Raw genomic sequence first — 6,000 nt, forward strand, 5'->3', positions numbered from 1 at the left:
GAGAGACTTCTAAATTCCCCTTTGCTGAGCTGAAATATTCCATTACACATCTGACAAATCTATGCCTTATTACTTGTCTACCTGCCATCGTGAGGATCAACTTAGGACATGGACAAACCTTCAACAATGAACATGCTCCTTTCCCTGATTTTCTCTGTTGAGCCCTACTTGTGATTATGCAAGATTTTATGGGGTTCCAAAAAGAAAAGTAGATAATGTCCTTTAAAAGTTATGTGTTGGGTGATCCTAGTCTCAAAGCTACGAAACTGCTAATAATGACCCATATTAAAGATATCCATCACTTGTGGTTAATTAAATAATAGTTACCTTGAACTAAGAATTTATGATGGATGATCCATGGATCTTTCCTTAAAAATTTCTCCACAAATACAAACCAGATTTCTCATGTTTCATTAAATGAGTATACTTTGTCCTTGCTTCAAAGGGATTTGTCTTACAGGTGGCCCTGGATATATTTTCTTGTTCTGGATACTTTTTAAAAGCAAAACAGTTTTGACAAAGAAAATGGAAAAACATCTATCATGTCCATTGATGTTACATTCCTGAACTTGAAGTCAGAATTCTACTGCAGTGATCATGGACTAACATCATTAGTTAGCTAACACCATATCCAAGACTCCCTGTGTGTCCGGCATTATACGAAACACTGCACATTCATCATCTCAGTTAATCCTCACAATAATAGTAAGAAATAACTTCTAACCTTTTATTATGTTTTGCTTATTATTGTTATTGTCATAAGCACAAACAAAAACATATCCATTTTAAAGATATGGAAGCCAAGACAGAAAGTTAAATAACTTACCTAAGGTTGTACAACTGGATAAGAGCAAAAATTTGGATTCCAACCTAAATCCCAAATCCCTGTTCCTCATCACTATACTACTTAATCTTTCTAATCTCAGTTTATTTATCTATAAAAAGGGGTGAAAACATTATACCCCTTGCCATAGTGAAAACCAGGGACCAGATTTATCATCCCCTTATAAACAATTGAAAAAACTAAACATCTGTTTCAGACGATGGACAAAAGGCAGAACTGGACCATGATCCCTAAGAATAGAGAGACAAAACTGTGAGTCCTATGAAGTCCTGACTTTGACACATTTCAGACCAGTGGCATAGAGGGGACCCCTAAGTAGAACCTGAGAGTCATACTGAGTTGAGGACACGTAGATTGAAGCAAGGGGACTAAGGTAGCCAAAATTTGTGGAGGAGAGTACCAGACAGGAAGGAGCTACATAAAGGCCTCCAAAAATCTGCATTTGGTGACACTGTATCTGTTGATAATGGGATATTAAACTGTGCATACACTTAGGGTGAAATTCCATGAAACCAGGCAAAAAAAAAAAAAAAAAAAAAAAAGAGCTGTGTGCTGAAAATTCCTAGACATCATAAAGGGTCGAAAGACATTCAAGGTCTGACCAATGATATTGGGAAATCCTCATTGATCACCTTGATTAATAAGCCCATAAGAGTCACACTTTAGTATAGTTGTGCTAAAACACCTATAGAGTAAAGGTGGCTTTAGATAAACCCTAGCCCAGCCTAAAAACAATCCCAAAAGAATGAAAAAAGCACAACACATTTAAAGGTCTCCCAGGACAAAGTCTGACAATCTTTTATAAAGAGAACAAAATAGGACAAAATAACAAATCAACGTAAAGTTCCAAATATTCATCATCCGATATAAAATGATACAGATGCCCCAAAGAAGTATGCTGTGAACCTTAATCATGAGAAAAATTAGTTAACAAAAGTGATTTTTAACAAGGATGCTATATTAATTCAATGGAAAAAGGACAGACTTCTCAACGAATGGCTCTGGAACAATAGTTTTCTCGTGTGCATAAAAAAACTAAAGTCAACACTTACCTCATACCACACACAAAACAACTTGAAATGTGTCACAACTTAAACATTACATCCAGAGGGGTGCCTGGGTGGCTCAGTCAGTTGAGCGTCCAACTTCGGCTCAGGTCATGATCTCACAGTCCGTGAGTTCGAGCCCCGCGTCGGGCTCTGTGCTGACAGCTCAGAGCCTGGAGCCTGTTTCAGATTCTGTGTCTCCCTCTCTCTCTGCCCCTCCCCTGTTCATGCTCTGTCTCTCTCTGTCTCAAAAATAAATAAACGTTAAAAAAAAATTTAAACATTACATCCAGATATATAACATTTGCTTTCTATAGTCAGTAAAGTTTCCCTAAATAGGACATAAAAGGCCAAAACTAAAAACAACATGATAAGTTGAATTTTATCGAAACTAAAAATTCTGCATTTTGAATGAGCATTAATAAACTGAAAATGCAAACTAAAGAATAGAAGAAAACATGGGAGTTACATATGTCTGACAAATGGCTTATATCTAGAACTCAGTCATTAATAAAATGCAATTTTAAATCTACAATGAGATACCACTACATATCCACAAGAAAGGCTAAAATCATAAAGGCCAATAATACCAAGTGTTGGAGGGGATATGGAGGAACTAAAACTCTCATACACTGCTAGTGGGAATGTAAAATAATACAACCATTTGGAAAAGAATTTAGCAGATTCTTCTTGAAAAAAGGAAGTTTTAAAAGTTAAATGCCTACTTCTCATATGACAAAGCATTCCACTTTTATATATTTACCCAAGAGAAATGAAGACACATGTCCTGGCTGTACAAAGACCTATAACTAAAGGCTCTTTTCATAATAGCCAAAAGCTATAAACAATAAACAAATGGTGGTAGAATCATACAATGGATTACCACGCAGCAATCAAATGGAACAAGCTACTCATACCGTCCCCCAAAATGGATGAATCTCAAAAACACTATGCATTATGCTGTAAAAAGAAGCCAGGGACAGTGGTGTGCATACTTTATGACTCCATTTATATGAAACACTAGAAAAGAAATCAAACCAATGGCAGTCTTGAGCCAGGGATGAAGGGGAAATGCCAGGAAACAAGCACAAGGCAATTTTTTTTGAGATGATAGAAATTTCTGTAGTTTGATTGTGGTGTGGGTTAGATGGTGTACAGATTTGCCCAAACTCAAGCTACACATTTAAAATGGGTATAATTTTGGGGCGCCTGGGTGGCTCAGTCGGTTAAGTGTCCGACTTCGGCTCAGGTCATGATCTCACGGTCCGTGAGTTCGAGCCCCACGTCGGGCTCTGTGCTGACAGCTCAGAGCCCGGAGCCTGTTTCAGATTCTGTGTCTCCCTCTCTCTGACCCTCCCCCATCCATGCTCTGTCTCTCTCTGTCTCAAAAAAATAAATAAATAAACGTTAAAAAAAAAATTTTAAATGGGTATAATTTTAAGTATAAAATATGCCTTAATAAAATTGACTTTTAAAAATATTTTGTAAACTTTTTAATATTTTTTTCCTTCTTACACTTTTACTTTGAGACATGATAGGAAAATTCGACAAGTACACATGGAAAAATAAGACGTGATCACAGTGAAAATTGGAGACAATCAAACCAGAAACCTTTAACGCTTGTCAGCTAATGTGGAAGCTAAAGTTCTGAGAGGGACATGCTGCAAGGCTGACAGGAATGGTAAACGGTGTTCCTCTCTTTCTTCCTCACCCTCTCCTTCAACAGAATCCACACCAATCTCCTCATAATTCTTCTCCAGGGCACCTATGTCCTCAGAGGCCTCAAAAAACTCTCCTTCCTCCATGCTTTCACCCACTTACCAGTGAATAAATCATACGTACATCAGGTGAAACCTGTGGTCCAGGCGAGCCCAGGACTCAGCAATGGCTGTGGTATTGCTCAGCATGCACACAGCTCATTGTACTTTGGCCAGGTCTCCACCAGGTACCACAGTGAGAGACCTGCAATCAATACCAACTTTGAAGCCAGTGGGGTACCAGTCCACAAAGGGGATGCTTGGTCTTGTTGGTGGCAATGGCAGCACTGACGTCTTTGGGAACCACATCGCCATGGTACAACAGGCAGCAAGCCAAGTATTGACCATGGCGAGGGTCACATTTCACCATCTGGCTTTCTGGCTCAACTCACGTACTAGTGGTCTCTGCTCAGAGGACTGTTCATGGTAGGTTTTCTCAGTAGAGATGACAAGGGCATATATGGCCAGAGGGAAATGGATGTGGGGATAGGATACCAGGTGGGTCTGGAATTCTGTCAGATTGAGGGCTCCATCAAATCTGAGGAAAGCAGTGACGGAAGACACAATCCGGCTAATGAAGCAATTAAGATTAGTGTAGTTTGGGCACTCAATATCGATATTTCTATGACAGATGTCATAGATGGTCTCTTGTCTATCATGAAGGCACAGAGTGCTCTAGGGTGACATGGGTAGTGAATAGGAGTTACAGGGCTCAACTACAGCTGTGGAAACCTGGTGGATTGGGTAAATGGAGAACTCCAGCTTGGACTTCTTGCCATAATCAATAGTTATTCCATCAGCAGGGAGTGAACGCAGAACCAGTTCCCCCTCCAAAGCCATGGAAAACCAAGATGTCTTGAACACCTGTGTGCTTGTCGGCCACTTTCTGAATTAGGTCCAAGATAAGGTCAATGATCTCCTTGCCAGTGGTATAATGCCCTTGGGCATAGTTATTGGCAGCATTTTCCTTGCCTGTGATGAGCTGTCCAGGGTGGAATAGCTGGCAGTAGGTGCCAGTGTAAACGTCACCAATGACTGTGGGTTCCAGGTCTATAAACACTACCTCGGGCACACACTTGCCAGCACCCACCTCACTGAAGAAGATGTTGAAGGAGTCATCTTCTGTCACTTGGCATCTGGCCATTGGGTTGGATGCCATATTGCAGGCAATAGAACTCCAGTAGACATTGCTGATCTGGATACCAGCCTGGCCAACATAGATAGTGATGCAGTTGTGCGTGGTGGCTACAGACTAGGAGGCACAGGCAACAACAGGAGCAGACACCGGGTCCCAGTTAACGTCCCTAACAAGCTGAGTTGAGGTAAGTCATGCACTGACTCTATAAAGTTTCTCTAAAAGGAGGAGTTATATTATTACCTTTCTGTTATGGACTGAATTGTGGCGCCCTCAAATTTGTATATTGAAGTTCTAACCCCCAGTACCCCCAGAATGTGATTGTGTTTGGGGATAGGGCCTTTAAAGCGATCATTAAAGTGACGAGGACATTAAGATGGACCCTCCTCCAATGTGACCGGTGTCCTTATAAGAAGAGGAAATTAGGAGACACACACACACAAACATGTACACACACACATACCGGGAAGACCATGGGAAGACACAGGGAGAAGACAAATGTTTACAAGCCAAGAAAAGAAGTCTCAGAATGAAACCGTCTCTGTTGACACCTTAATTTTGGATTTTTTGCCTCCAGAATCGTGTGGAAATAAATTTCTCTCATTTGAGCCGCTCAGTCTGTGGTACTTGTTATGGTATCCCTAGTAAACTAATACAGGCCTACAGGGTCATGGAGATAATTAAATTAGATTATGATTCATGGGAACACAAGATATAATAACTTTTTTCCCTTCTTGATTTTCCTAGTAACAACCAGGGTTAGAACTACTCATATTTATATTCAACATTAATTGGCAAGACTGAGATCCCTTTCCAACACCTGGAAGAATTCCTAAACCCTTCTGTTCTACAACTAGATTAGAACCTTCTCTTTCTAAGCATCATGATTCTAGTATTACCTTTTAATATAAATGAGCTTGTAGTGAGGTTAACATTTATCTGATAAGCTATTAAAATATTTCAATGCTTCAGTATCTTTCATAAATAGCTGCTATCCTAAGTCTACTGCCCCCCCCCCTTCAATTCCCTCCCAGAGCAGCTCTTCGGGTCCCTCCCCTGGGACCTAAATCTTTCTAGGATCCAGCACCTGAAGGGATAATGTCTGACAAAAGTGAGGCCATCTGTTCTTATAAGTCAATGCCCCATGCCACACTTACGATTAGTTATTTTGACTAGCACTGGTTTTAGGGATGTGTTTTTTTTTTCAATATATGAAAT

At 40.0% G+C, this 6,000-nt stretch overlaps 1 pseudogene; it reads right to left on the bottom strand.

Annotated features, from left to right (window-relative positions):
* Positions 1-3,347: 3,347 nt before the first annotated feature.
* LOC131507274 (tubulin alpha-1 chain-like) lies at positions 3,348-5,777 on the bottom strand (annotated as a pseudogene).
* Positions 5,778-6,000: the final 223 nt, after the last annotated feature.

This window comes from Neofelis nebulosa, chromosome 3 (assembly GCF_028018385.1).
Source record: "Neofelis nebulosa isolate mNeoNeb1 chromosome 3, mNeoNeb1.pri, whole genome shotgun sequence".
Lineage (NCBI taxonomy): Eukaryota > Metazoa > Chordata > Mammalia > Carnivora > Felidae > Neofelis > Neofelis nebulosa.